Below are 15,569 nucleotides of genomic sequence, written 5' to 3'. Positions count from 1 at the left end.
AAGAGGAGCAGGAAGGCTGTTCCAAAGACTGGTACTAGGCGAAGAGAGACATGCCTCCTGCTCTATATTTCAAAAAGCGTTTAACATGCAGAGAATTGGAGTTAGAGGAGCGTAGGGCTCTAACAGGGCAGTATTAAGGGAGACAAAGTTGGAGATATTTTAGTCCCAGGCCCCAGAAACCCTTGCCAATGATAGAGAGGATCTTGAATTTCATCCTTGCAGCCACCAGGAGCCAAATGTCACATTTAGGGCTGCAGCGATACAATACCTGGGTTTGAGGCTAAGGATACGTCTTGCAGCAAAGGGGGAGTTTAAGGAAGAGGCTGTTGCAGTAGTCCGGACTACAGAGCACCAAATACCATATACACTATAATTATATCATTCCACCATATTATAAATACTGCATACTACCCCTACAATACCTATAATTACTATACACATATAACTATACTATGTGTATATTAATATGTCTGCCGCTTTTGCTCAGTTTTTAAAAAACATATCCAAAGCCTGGCTGGAAAGAGTTACTTCCTTACCTGCCATGTCAGATAAGGCATTTCCTTTTTGTAACTTTGCCATGAATAGATTTGTGAGAAAAAAAAACTTAACAACAAAAAATCCTTTGGACAAAATAAGAGTATTAAGGAGGGCTGAGACATAAAGAGCTTCATTTTATTACCGAACCCGATGATGTCAGGACTCCTTGTTTTCACAATTGCACAAAGTCATGCACAACTCAAAAAAGCACGCACCAATAGTTAGGGTATACAGTAACAGTCTGTTTTTTTTGCTAGCGTACACGTGTTTGTTAAGGCTGCACGATCAGCTGTTAAACAGAGAACACATTGGGAATAGATGCTTCCAATTACTCTTTTAGGAAAGCACGCAGCATATCCAACAGCTCACTTGCCCCTAGCATCATAGAGACATGAGGCATTAGAATAAACAAGTTCAGGGTTTTGCAAGGACACATCAAGAGGTATTTTCTTGGGTGTGTGAGAGCAGATGGGACCAACATGCAGGCTCGTGGTTCTTTGTTTTCTGGACTGTTTAACATAGAAGCAGGATCCATAGCATGGCAGGGAGTAAGGGAGATTCGAGAATTATTGAACAGAATGAGTTCACACCTTGTAAATCAGAACGTCAACGAGCGCCAGTGGGCGAAGTGAGCGGGACCGGTCGGGAGCAGAGTTCCACTACTTTTATTTTTTACTGTTAACAGTTCCAGTACTTCCTGCAAACATTTTCTCCATAACTGAACTGTTCTTTGTGAAGTTAAAGCATACTTCTCAAATTTACCCCCGAATTGCAGTTGCAGCTAAAAAAAGAAGCTGCTTCAACTCAATTGACTGTCAACCAGCATGGCTGCCACCCTTGAAAAATGTGTTGCACGTTTCCCCACACCTGTCTAAACTGTCTCCCACTGGGGTCACAGTTCCACTACTTTTTTTGCTCCACTTCCACCACTGAAGAGCACTGTTTAAGAAGCAAGAAAGCTACAATTTTTGGTGCCAGAAGAGTCAATTTGGAACCCCAAACCAAGCATTCTGATATTTGCACAGCCAGCTACATTTTTGAGACAGCATTGAAGTCCAGTGGCAACAATATCCAGCACTTCACTATATCATGCTAACAAGTGGTGTTTATTGCAGTGTTTGTGTGTGACTAGAGCTAGAGCAAAACCATCTCGTTCAGGACAGAAACGTGTGAATGTAATTTTAATTGTTTATTTATCGCTTAATATACAGAGGTTTCTTAGAGGGACCGGGGATCGAACCTGTGGTGTTTCATGTCGTTTTGCTTCCACGATGAGTAATCCTCCCGAGACAACAGTTTCTTCTAATCAGGCATACATAAGGCCCTTTTTAGGATTTGCAGGCCCTTCCTATTTTGGGGCACCATAGTAAATGTTCAGGATTCTCTTGACATGCTAGACTGTGAATAGTAGCATAACCCAATATCCCAATATCCAGCGATTGCCAGAGGTTATCACATTTGGGTTCTAGTGGTAGCGATTGCCAGAAGTTATCACATTTGGGTTCTAGTGGTAGCGATTGCCAGAAGTTATCACATTTGTGTTCTAGTGGTAGCTCTGGGCATTTTTTGGAAGGCAGTAACATGGGGTCGGTCAAACGGTGGGTCCCTGCAAAAATATTGCCTCCGAAATAGTGTTCTCTTGATTGAAATGACTGCAGTTTGTTTGGAGGCTTTTTTCCATTTCCTGGGTACAGGCAGTTAGAAGCATTAAATGAGCCTGGTATTTTGCAAGGGGAATACAGCAACATCTGGTTTGGGAAAGATGGGTGGATTAAGAAAAGCAGGTGTAGAGTTTGTTGCAGTCTATTGAGACATTCAAACTTAGTGTGACACCCCTGCTTGCAATCGTTCCAAGCAGTACCACTACCAGCATCAAACCCTGAAAGGTTCTTGCATTATCTTTTCTATTGCCCTTTCCCCAGACGGGTCTATTTCCCCTGATGGAGCCCCACCGGCTGGCTTGAAAACGCTGCACTTGCAGTGCTAAGTGTTTGCATTTGGTATTTAATTTGTTCTGTTCTTTGAAAGCCACACAACGATTTACTACAGTCGTCAGTTCAGTCAGCGACGTTTTCTGCTAACCCGGGCAGATGCACTTCAATTTCTGCAGTAGGTTAGGTTGCAAACCTTGGACAAATGTATCAGAAACTGTTTCCTGTGTGGTTGTGCAGTATTGATAGTTGTTTTAATACAATAATGATGTGTGGATGTGATTTTCAGTGTGTCGAGGTAATCAGCTGGAGATATTCCTTTGTTTTTCTTACAGTTATTTCTTTCAGCCAATCGTTTTTTAAGCAAACCTCGGGAATCATTAATAATTAATTGTTTCTCACAGTACCTAATGGTGCACATATTACCGGGTCTACTGCTGGAAAGAAGATTCATTCAGGCATGGCCAAACTTCATCTGACAAGATTACTTACATAAGCCAGATCTAGTATGCCTGTAATGGGAAGTCTGTGATTCCTCTATACATTTTTCTGGTTGTTCTATTATATTTTAGGAATCCTTTTCCAGATTCGTAAGATCACATTGGGTCCATGTACAGTAAATAGATTGCCGCCATCATCAGTGGTCCCAAGAAGATTTCTCAAAGGGGTTTACACTAAGAGATTTTGTATTTCCATATTCTGTTTTTCTCCTAGAAACGGAGTGACTTAAAGTGGTATACCCTAAAGCTTCTGTCCCTGCCCCACCACTAGGGTAGTATGCCTCAGGGCTCAGTATCAGCTGCTACTTTTGCAACATTTGTGGTGGAGAAGCTGGGAGATGTAAAATGGCTGGCTGGTGCAGAACCGATTGTTGCTGTCAATCATTCTTCCCCCATGCATCCCTGCTTTTCCTTATGATTAACAGGGGATCAATTGGAGAAGATGGCATACTGGAGGATGGCAGGTGTCCCTAAAATGTCAATTTTATGTTTTAAACATGATGTTTTTAAATTGTAATTAGAATATTTTAGAATCTTCTAGGCCTATTATTTTAGACTAATTAATTTGTTTAGAGGCGTCCCCATATCATTCAAATAGCTTTCATGGGGCTACTGGTCGTGACGGAGCATGGCGACCATTAAGGTTCAGAGGGTGGCCAGGTAACCAGTTAAGGCCCACTATATTGTATAAGGAAAATCCATTTTAGGTAAAAACAAACCAGGTCATTATTATAATGTGTGTACATAAAATGTGCAGTTATGCCTTTTGTTGGAATCATCACTTCTCTGGATTGTCCAACTCCTATTTTTCACTCATGTAAAAAGAGTACTCTGCTAACAATGTGACCTGATGAAGGGAAGGTGTTCCATCACACAAAAAGGGATACTCCAACAGGTGGGGATCAGCGAAGGACAGGTTTTTATTCGGTTACTGTGTCATGTTGTTCAACTGAATACCCTTGCCTTCAGATCATTCTCACATGGAAATGCCTAGGTGTGGCTGTTATCAGATTGAGTCCTAGAACTAATGGGCAACTGATGCACACATTAATCTTCATTCAGCCCTTAAATACATTAATCCTCATTGGGCTATTCCAAATATATCTGTTCCTTGGGTTTCTTTTTGAATGTGATCTGTAATAGCCTAAAGTGGCCTGCAGATGATCCACAAGTACAGAAAAAAGACAATAATATGGACAGTTGTACACAATAAGATTTTATATCTTAACCAAGTAACTAAAATAAGGACAAAGCGAGGTGCTGTTGGACATGGTTTGAGTGTTCTGCATATGTTTCTTGGTTTCTTGAATTCATATGATATGATATGGCATTTATAGCGCGCCTGCACACAAGTGTTTCTAGGCGCGACAAGACAACGAGGGGGAGCAGAGGGAGACCAAAACAACGATCGTACTAGGCCTTGTGTCATTCAGATCGCGCAATTGCAGGGAAGTGGAGGGGGAGAAGTGCTGAGGGGTTTGGGGGAGAGAGAACTGCAGGTAACTCAAAAGTGCGGCCAGCGATTGGCTCAGTGTAGGTAAATCAGAAAGTGCAGCCAACTGGTGTCTCATAAGTGCAGAGAGAAGGGACTGTAGGATTGCAGCTCCAGACCACAAGTGCTGGGGGAGCCAAGAGGCAGTGTGAGGTGCAACTGGACATGCAGGGACCTGGGCCCAAATTCAGAAGCTGGCCAGGTGACAGTGCGTGGAGCATTCGGGATATCAACAGGAGAGAGGAAGATAGAAAGCTTAAGCGAAGAGGAAGGTCTTGAGTTGCTTCCGGAACCAAAGGTGGTTCTGCTCAAGTTTGAGAGAGGCAAGAGGCTATTCCAGAGAGAAGGCCTAGCCGAAGATAGAGATCTGCCCCCTACTCTTTGCTTGGAAAAGTGACTGACCCTCAGAGAGTTGCAGGTGGAAGAGCAGAGAGCTCGAGAAGGGAGATTTTTAGGAAGAGAGTGGTGGAGGTAGTGCAGTCCCAGAAAGCCTTGTGGATGATGCACAGGGTCTTAAACTTGATCCTTGCCACCACTGGGAGCCAATTAAGAGGTCTCAGAGCTGGAGAGATATGATCACTGGGCTTGAGGCTAAGGACAATTCTCGCAGTACTGTTCTTGATAGGTTGTAGTGGACGGAGAGTAGAGGCAGGAAGATTTAGAAAGATGCTGTTGCAGTAGTACAGCCTGGAGTAGACCAGAGCTCTGGAGACAGTGAGCTTCTGGGGAAAAGTGAGGAAAGGAGGAATACCTCTGAGGAGCTGCAGCTGATAGTTTGACTACTTAGAGACTCAGAGATGTGAGGAGAGAAGGAGAGGGTGAAGTCGAAGATGACCCCAATGTTCTTAGCCTCACAGATAGGAGCAGGAAGCGGGCCCAGAGTGGGGGGTCAGAGAGAAAGAGGAAAGGAGGGAGCTGGTGTTGCAGGATCTCAGTCTTACTGGCATTTATGCAGAGATCACTGGCAGCACACCATTCCTGAATTTTGGCCAGACAGTCTGGAATGAGAGAAGGAGAAAAGGAAGCCGAGGGGGCCTGAAAAAGAGCTGTCTGTCATGCGCATAACACTGAATATTGGAGCAGAGGGCAGCGATGCAGTGGGCAAGAGGTGCCAGGTATTGGTTGAACAGCCAGGGAGAAAAGTTGGACCCCTGGGGAACACCACAAGTAGAGAGATAAAAGAGAAGAAAGACCCCAGCTGGACCTAAGAGGGTCGATCAGTGAGAAAGGAGGTCAGCCAGGCCAGTGCCTGATCAGTGATACCCAGGTTATGATGGAGGCATTTCAGCAGGATGGCATGGTTGACCGTATCAAAAGCAGAAGAAAGATTGAGGAGAATGAGGACAGAAGGAAGGTTAGAATCAACATTAGAGAGCAGGTCTTCACAGATGTTCATGAGAGCAGTTTCCGTGCTTCTGGCTGCTCTGAAGCCAGATTGGTGGTCGTGGAGACAACCAACAGATTCAGTGTGCAGATTAAGCTGGTAGATGGCCAGTTTTTCCAAAAATTTGCCCAGGAAAGGAGTGATGGAAATCGTGTGATAGTTAGCCAGAGAGGAAGGATCGGCAGAAGGATTCTTTAGGAGTGGGTGCACAAAGGAGTGCTTAATGGGGGACAAGAAGGTTCCAGTGGCAAAAGAATGATTGCAGAAATCAACCAAGGTTGGAACAAGGGTGTCAATGTAGCCCTTAATGGTTTTGGATGAACTGGGAAGAACATGTTTTGAAGAGACTTTTATAGATCGGACTTGCCTAGAAACATCGTCTGGAGTGAACAAGGGAAAGGAAGAGGAGAGGTGGCCACAGGCAGGCCAGGAGTGGAGGATGAGGAAGAGGAAGAGAGAGTGGGCAGGACGTCAGTAGAGGAAGAGAAGTAGGAGGTTAGGAGAACGTGATCACTCCAGAAGAGCAGAGTGGTGAGCGGGTTCGAGAGGCGGAGGTCTGAGGAGATCAGAACATCCAGGGTTTTCCCTGCAGAGTGAGTCGGGCCAGAGGGAAGAATAGAGAGAGAGAGAGAGAGAGAGAGAGAGAGAGAGATAGTCACAGAGTTTGTAAAAGAGTCCTGCAGAGGGACAGGTAGCATCCAGGTGTATGTTACGGTCTCTGAGGAGAAGTTGAGATATAGAGGTGAGGAGGGAGGGGGAGAGGTCCGTCCACTCAGAGAGGAAGGGGTAGCCTATAGATATGGCCACAGTGAGAGAAAGTCGAGGAGAGATAGAGAGCCTGCAGACCAGGCATTCAAAGGAGGAGTAGTTCTGCATGGGAATGATAGAAGCAGGGATCCACTCTGGGAAGATCAAAGCTACACCCACACTGGGACGGTTTGTTCTGGGTGCCGAGAGGATCTTGTAGCCATCAGGAAGGAGAGTGTCAAAGCTTGTGACAGACCGAGTACATCCAGATCGAGTTCTTCCAGGAGACGGCAGATGTCAGAGGAGTGTTTGACAGCTAAGGAGAGTTAAGAGCAGCAATGTGGAGCAGGTTGCCCCCTTTGAAGGACTTCGATGGAGGGGTACAGGTAAGAGGTACATCCTGCTGAAGTGTAGAAGCCGCCCAAGGATGTGCAGTAGTGGAAGGCAGAGAAGGCAAGGTAGCCAAGGAGGAGGAGGTGGGTGCCAAAGGGGTGGTGAAGGAGGGAGGAAACAGGGTGGCCGGAGAAGCAGTAGATGCAGCCATAGAAGTGGCAGACGATGGAGGTGGCAGAGGAGCCATAGAAGGTAAAGAAGGGACAGCAGGAGAAGAAAGGAAGTTGATAAGGTGCAGGAAGTGTCTATCACAAAGGAGGAGGTTGGCCTGAGGGCATTGGACCAAGACAGCACTGTTTAGGTACACATTTATGATGGTCTTGGAGGAGTGGAAGGGGGCCAGAAGGGCCTCCCACCAGGTGCCACCATTAATAAGCCACCATAGGGTCTACTTGTCAAGTGTTGCCAAGTTGTTGCACCTATGCAATGCACATTAACCCCATCAACATGTTGATGTGCCATGGTATTTTCCCTTTTCTGTTTTGGTTCATCTACTGTGAAAGTATCATGAAGCTAGACACAGACAACAGATTCAAAGTTCAAAATAAAACACTTTATTAACTTAAATGTCATCATGGAAAAAGGCCTAACTTGCCCTATGCTAAGGTGGGATTTCCCAATCTAACTGATACTAAGGAACCTCTGAGTCCAAGAGTTCAACTTAAGTATTTGTCTATGTCCAAAACGTATCCTTGCCGTCACAACTAAACTAAACAATGTGTAGGAATGTCAGCAATCAAAATAAAACCAGTGTTAAAAAATAATGTTCTCAGCTTCTTCTAGCTCGCAGCTTTCTTTCAGCACTCCTTCCCAAGTATAAACCAGTTCCAGAAAAAGTCGCAAAGCTACCCATTTTAAGTTCAAAGTTAAATAGTTCAAAACAATACTCAGGTTCCCTTCCCCAAGTTTTAGGCAACACAATTCACACACAAAAGGGCCTTAAGGCTCTGTGGTCAAGACAACAAACGTAGCTCCTTAAGTCTCAGGGTTCCCTTCCCAAAGTCTTACATCTCATTATTATCAATAGGTGGGCCTCTTGTTTACTTCCTCTAGTCCTCTGGCCCATACACTTTTAATGTTGTTCTTCATGTAATAGGATTAAGTTCAATATATTTTCAGAGTTATGAAGGTTTCCGTTAATTGGACCACTGTGTCACTCTCTTGCTCCTTTATAAAGTTCTGTTAATTCAATCTTCCTTAAATTTGAAGTTCCATTACATTCAGAATTCAACATATGATGAATGATCTTTGCTTGGATGTGAAAATTCCATTCACTTTGACACTCAGCATACAGTAATTATGTTTAGATTTAAGGTTCCCCTCACTTCGGGATTCAACAAGCAGAGAGTTCTGCTTAATGGCTAAGTTTTTATCCAGTTCCGTATTCAATAGGTGTTGCTTTAGCTTAAAGTTCAGTTTCATTGTTGCTTTAGCTTAAAGTTCAGTTTTGTTCAGCCCGCTGTTTAATATTTGTTTGTTTCACTTTAATTGAAATATTGAAATGCCAAGCACTCAGAGACTTTCAAAAATGTTCATTTCAAGATACGCAACCACTCTGATACAAAGTTGTCCTCACGCTGCAACATTCAATAAAGGAATTGACTTTGAACCAGAGACCTTCGAAAATGTTCTTCTTAAGACATGTGACCACTCTGATACAAAGTATTCTGTAACAACAGCAATGTTCAATCATTTGTGCACCAGGTTTCTCATCAGGTAGAAACTCACTGGTCACTGCAATAGTCCTTACGACAGCTCCTCCTTCTGTTGTCAGGGGTCCAACTCCTGCCCCCTGGGCACCTCTGTGTCGGCTCATTGACACAGGGGAACAAGCACTTCTGATGGAAGGTAAAGTGACAGCTTCTCTACATGGCACCCTTATCTGCCTTCAGTCTGTAGCACGGAGCCCCAGCTCCCACGCCAGCTCTGAGCGCTTTCTCAGACCACTCCTCCTTGCAGTACCCAGCATTTTAGCATGCTGACCACAACGGACCATCCCACAGCAGTTCCCTCCAGCGGCTCACTTCTCTTCTAGCATGGTACCCTGCTGATCACACAGGCCACCCTGCTGCTCCTGTCTGTCTTGCTGTTCCCTCCTCCTTTTTTACACCTGCAACCCTCTAACAGGTGGCAGGTGTGTTTTATCAATTAGTTTTGCCTGACATTGATTAAGGGGACATGCCTGACCTTCACACCACCTTGCAGGCATCTTCTTTATCCCAGTACCAAAGTGGGGAAATGGTATAATGTTTGTTACTCTCAGTTGCCTCTTCCTCATCTCAGTACTGTCAAGTTTCACAAGAGGGGATGTGAAGGGAGCTGACTTACAATAACCCATAAAGGTTGGGGAAGAGTTTGGTTGATTTCCAACAGGATAAGGGAGATACCATGTCTGTCCTAAGGGTACCCCATGTTTAATCCTTCTCCTCTTTCCCCTCCTACTACTTCCTCTAGACTGGCGAGATTTCTTATCATTTCCGTTGTCAAGGGGATATGGGTAACACTCTCCCATGATTGCGTTTGGAATAGGGGATTCTTTGAGATAAGGGAGTGTGGAATACCATGACTCACCTAAGGACATCTCAGTCCCAATCCCCAAGGAACCTCAACCCAGGTGATCTGCCCACGCTTCTCCACGCCAATGCTCGTGATACAAAATTGATGGCCTTTCTCTGGACACCTGCGCAGAGGATCCAAGGGGAGTAGAAGTGAGAATACCCTCAGGTGTTTTACACCACACACTTCTATTTCACAAAACTCACTATGACCTGTGGGAAAGACTATCGCTGCCACATTATTTGCAGCAAATTTCATGGGCTACCTATGTGGAATGCTCTGACCCACTATGCTCTGCCCTGCAACATCACTTTGTGCTGTTTTCGTCAGAAACAACAGGATGGCTGCCAAAAAGCTATGTGGGCTAAAATCTCTGAGCAGTGCGCAGGGAAACCTGAAAAATAGGCCGCCAATCCATTTTGCCTGTGTCAGTGGTAGAACCGGAGACCACACTACCAAAACCTGTCATTGGGCTGCCCACAGAGTGAAATGGAACTATTTGAAAAGGCAGTGTTGCATTCCAAGGAAAACCCAGAGGTGCTTTAAAATCTGTTTTTCCTTGGCTGTTGAAAGTGCAAAATCATGTTTCACAAACATCAGAAAAGATCCAACATCCTTGTTCGGTGTTAAACATTACTTTATGTGAAGAATCCACCTAAGTACAATGTCAGGAGAAGCACAATTCATCACAAAAATATCCACATTCAAAAAGGTGCTTGCCTGGAAAAATCTGTCAGATATGGGCGCAGTACCACTGCTCGCCTGTGTCAGAGCTGTCATTTACTTATTACTGTTAGTTAAACTTGTACATTAAGATCAAATTGTGGAAAAGAAGAGACTTGCCATCAAAAGCAATATAGGTTGCTACAATTCAATTTCTATGTTTTACAAAGACTGGCATGAAGAGATCTGTGTGTACATTTGTTGAAAATGTACATTTTATTTTAGCAAAGACAATTTGAAAACAGTGTTTTAAAAGTGAACTAATGTTAGCCACAGTACTTCAAGGGCACATTCCACAGTTTGCCCCAAACAAAGGAATCTTCCCCCCGCTCTCTGCTCAGGAACTGTTCTTGAGTTGTTAATGGAGGTGGGAGGAGATTTTGGTCTGCTTCTCTGGGATAGAGACAATAGGCTTCCTGGATAGAAAGGAAATGCAAATTTGGGTGTCAACAGAAAACAACTGCCAGCAGGAAGGGAGCCTGGGAGTGCTCTGGCCCAGCCAAACCTTGGAGGCGGGACCAGAAAGATTTGTGTATCTGGAACTGTAGAAAATATCTTTTTGAAAAAAGACTCATAGAAAACTGTGGCAAATTTGTAGGAATCTGTAATTGATAGGTTGTTAATATGAAAATGCTGCTCACCGTTTGAAACTACTCTGAACTCTGTGCAATGTTCAGAGACAGGACTACCAAAATGTTGAGGTTGTAGCAATTGTGATAATGCTAGGAATATGAAAGTTTACAGGATCATGCCCAGATGTCATGCGCATGTATGGAGAAAAATGTGGACAGATCTGACACTTGGTGCCCAACCAAAAGCGTGAAAAACTAAAATTGGAACTAAAGCTCTCACTGAGTTGGGACTTGGACGGATACTTGCCCTCCTAAATCTGTAATGTGAAGATGTATTATTAGCAAGTTGGTGATATTGTAAATATGATTTATGTGTAAAATAGATTTACTGTATAGAAACTAGGGGAAGGGACTCCCTGAGTTGTAAAATGAATCATCACTATGACACTAGATTTCCTTCTCAAATCAGGAGAGGGGAAAGGCTTTAACCAATAGGATTCCTAGAGTGTGTGCTTAGTATAATTCAGCTGACCCACCCCTTTGGGAAATACATACATAGGGACAGTTTAGGACCTACACACACATTCACCCATCAACTGATTTACTGGTGAAGCGCTCTGCAGGAGAACCCAGATCCAAGACTCCAGAACCCTGAAAGCAGAAGGCCCAATTCCAAAGCTGAACCCTTCTCACCTGGCCTTTAAAATCTTGAAACCTGATTTTAACCCCAGACTTCCAAGGGGCACACCAAAAATTGAAAGCCTGGCTGTGCTGTTTCTGCTTCTTGCCAAGAACTCTTGCTTGAACCCAGAGATCTATACCAGTAGAGCAGAGCTGTAACCTGATAAATCAACCCAGAACCAACTCGTCAGATCCAGTTCAGAGGCCGTGCAGAACTGGGTGTCTGAATCCTGCCCAGTGGGCTAGCAGATTCCAGTCCAAACCTTTGACCAGATCCCTGACGGGCCTATTCCAAACCATAGTTGTGAGTATCTATAGCATAGAATTGTCCATAGCCAGTATCTTATCCTTAAGTAATCCAATCCAAAACCATTCTATCATATCCAGAACTGCATTGTAGAATCTCTTTTGTCTTTTCTGAATCTTTCCTTCATCCATATAGTTCTTTGTTAATTGTAGTGATAAATTCATCTTTGCGCTAATATATTTGCTGAGGAAAGACAAGTGTCTTGGCGGGCAAAAGTCAGAGCAGAGGCGCCGCTGTTCTGGTGGCTGTCAGTTGGGTATCTTGCATCTTCATAGCCTCCCTAGTGTACAGAAAATTCTTGTTTGTAATTCAAAAGCGCATCTTTCATTTGAAAACTTTGACTCTTTTCTGAGAAAATTCGACCTCTATTAAAACCTCTGTAACTCCCATACCGTACATTCTAGAAGCGAAATTTAAGTGTCACCACATTCCAACTCCTTGTAGTTTTTCTGTAATCGCGTTTCTCGCACGCTGAAAAGTTTGCCGCGGATTTGCATTTGGCTCAATTTCAACACGCATAAACAGCTATTCTTTGCATCTGACCTCAGAATTTAGTGTTCAATCCGCTAGTTATTCAATCATCATTGCTAGTGTTTATCTGGAACTATACCAAGCGGCTGCCACTAGTTTTGAATCCCATATAGTGATTTAAATCCATTTTCCAGTGTTTTTCCCATTCATTACAAGCCACATTCAAAAGCATTTGACCTTTTTTTTTAAATCATTCCTGTTTCTCTCTATGCTTGCTGGGGGGAAATGGGATTGAAACTGTATTTGTTGAGTGTTTATTCCTGAAACCTGTGTTCTCTCCTTACATCTCTTCATATTTCATATTAGGGGGGATTGAGTAGTATCAGGGGGAAAAGTGAGATTGCATTGTTTTCCTATCCATATCAAGGATTATTTTATGCTGTATTGTTTTCCTATCCATATCAAGTATTATTCTATGCTACCTTATTTTCTTATCCATACTCATTCTGATTAAAGAGATTGTTGATTGTTGTGACATCACCCAATGGTGATCATTGTATACATATTAATAGGGTGATATCTATATATTGTTCAAATTCATAAAAATAAATCTTTTAACTTTGCAAAATAGCCTGCTTCCTGGTTCAGTGAGACCGTGGGGGATTCAAAGAGAGGGGCGTGATATAAGGGTACATCATTCAGAAATAAAAGATCTTTTAGACATAAAAATATATAATTAAGGGTTCCAACTGTGCATCACACGCTAGGCATTGACTTAGGCGGAGTGCCGGGTTGAAATCACTTACAAGATTGGGGTCTCGTAGCGGGATTTCTGAATTAGATATACCACTTGTGACTAATACAGTGTGCTAACTGACAGGGTACATAAATCCTGTCAGACTACCACGCTTTGTTACACTGTGAAAAGCACCCTTCAAAAGGGAATACTCTAAGGAATCGGTCTGTTTTGCAAAAATAAAAGAAACCTTCTGTAAGTCAGGAAGGAAACGAATATTTCCAGAATGGCGACTTTGGTAGAGATGAATATGGCTAAAGAGCACCTATTGCATAAATTATTTGTAAGGGGGGAATGGACAGAGCAGGATCAGAATGTGTGGTTGCAGGCAATCACAGAACAGATCACTGCAACAGGGTTATATATATGACAAGACCAGGGTGCATTACATATGGCCCTGAGTGAACTATATGGCCCCTAACGCAAAGGAAGAGTAAAACAAGATTGCTAAATTAGCGGCATATCTATACCTATATGTTGTAGCCATACAGGATAAATATGCAGAGGGCCAAGATCTGGCAAACAGGCAACTGCAGGCATTAGAAAAGGCCCAAACTGATCTTCTGAGGCTCCAGAGGAGATAGGAGGCAGAAAATGAAAGTAGGCAGTACATAATCAAAATAAAAGAGGACATGGGTATCCTGCAGCAGGAAAAGGCAGACCAGGATACCAGAATTCTGGCCCTGCAGAAGGAGTACCAAGAAAGTTTGGAATCCCTACTGCTGAGCCAGAAAAAGCTGGAACAACAAAAACATTTCAACAGGGCATGCACAGAGCAGGTAGTCACCCTGCAAAGCCATTTAGACAGAGAGAAAGAAGAGAGCAATACATTAATCCTGAAAGACCTGGACACCCACGCAGAATTTGATGAAGAGCGCCAGAAAGCTAGTGCGCTCCAAAGACAGAGGGACGACCTGGCAGCACAGAGGCATACTCTTGCTCAGGAAAGGGACACCTTAGGCCAGGAAGTCTGTCATTTAAAAGAGAAAATACATGAAAATCAACTGGCCCTTCAGGGACTGGGTGACCTCCAAAAAGAGCATGAACGATTTTTAGAGTACACCAGGAGGGTGGAGGAGGCACTAGCAAGGTAGTACCAGGCCAGTATGGACAGGAGGTAACCTTCCTGCAGCAAAGACTGGCCCAGTACTCTAAAACAACACAGGAAGCACAGAGAGAAAATGAGGCTCTCTGTTAGAACAATGACAGGCTCCACAGACAATTAGCCATGAAAGAGAGACTAATAGAAACTAGCAAGGCCTTGATAGAGGAAAACAAAGCTCAGATTTGTGCATGGCAACAGGGAGAAGGGGCAGACAGAGATGAGGTTCGCTGGGAAAGGGAAACACCTGAGCATAACCTCAGGAACCCTAGGAACCCTAGTACCAGAGGCCTTCATCTCTTCCCATCCCTGGATTTTGCCACCCCCACGTCCACTGGCACACATGAGCTAAGGGCCTCGGGGATGGCAGATTTCAATAAAATCAGAAATATGGGGCTCATAGACCAGCACCTCCCAGGAATGGATGGGCGGGCATCTGGGTATGGGTAACCAAGTACTGTGAAATTTAGTGGGGAACTCCATGAGAATAGGCCCACTAAGGGCATCCTGAAAACCTCTGCCCAGCTAGGACAGTGGGGGGGTACCCATCAAATCCTGGGAGCAAGGAGGAGTCAGAAGACTCCTCTGAGCGCCCCAGGACACAGGAGGCTAGCTCCCCACATTCTGCCAGCCATTCCCAGGCTCGCAGAATCTGGGAGAGACTAGAAGACCAGACGGGCACCTCTGGGAGCAGTGCCTCTGAGTCAGAGGAGGAGTGGACCAGGGTTACCCGAACCAAGAAGGCCAAAAAGGCAAAAAGGGACTTGCTTAAGGACCCCTTAAAGCAAATCAAGGCGATAAGGAGCGTCATCACGCCCTAACATAAGAACGCTAAGTATTCTGTTTGGGAGCACTTAGAGCTCTTTGAGCAGATGATGGAAACTTTCCATTTGAAGGACAGCCAAAGCTGTATTCAATATGTGAAATGGACCTTCTCACCAGAATACTCCAGCTTCTTAGATGGTCCACCTATAAGGCGGCCATCTTGAAGCATTTTTCTGTGCACAGAAATCCTCAGGAGGCTCACAAGGCAGCCTAAAACTTGCAATGTGGGGAGGATCAGGCCCAACAAGAATTTGGTGCAGGAATTAAAGCGTGCCTTTGCGCAGACCAACAGAAGGGTGCGCACGGACAGCAAAGAATTTGTGAATACTTTTTTCCACGCTCTACCAAAGTACATTGTGACCCAGCTAGTGAGAGATTTTCATGAGAAAAGATCACTAGACTGGGTCATTGAACAGGCCACACAAAATTATGAGGTGTAAAAGCCCATAGAAAACAAAAATAATGCAAAAAGCCCCAAACCAACCAACACCCCTGGTGCTGCTAAGGTGGCACAGGTGAAAGTTGCCTCCATTTTAGATTTGGAGATCGGGG

This window comes from Ambystoma mexicanum, chromosome 4q (genome assembly GCF_040938575.1).
Source record: "Ambystoma mexicanum isolate Mex_15411 chromosome 4q, UKY_AmexF1_1, whole genome shotgun sequence".
Taxonomy (NCBI): domain Eukaryota; kingdom Metazoa; phylum Chordata; class Amphibia; order Caudata; family Ambystomatidae; genus Ambystoma; species Ambystoma mexicanum.
Note: the sequence above shows the minus strand (reverse complement) of the source record.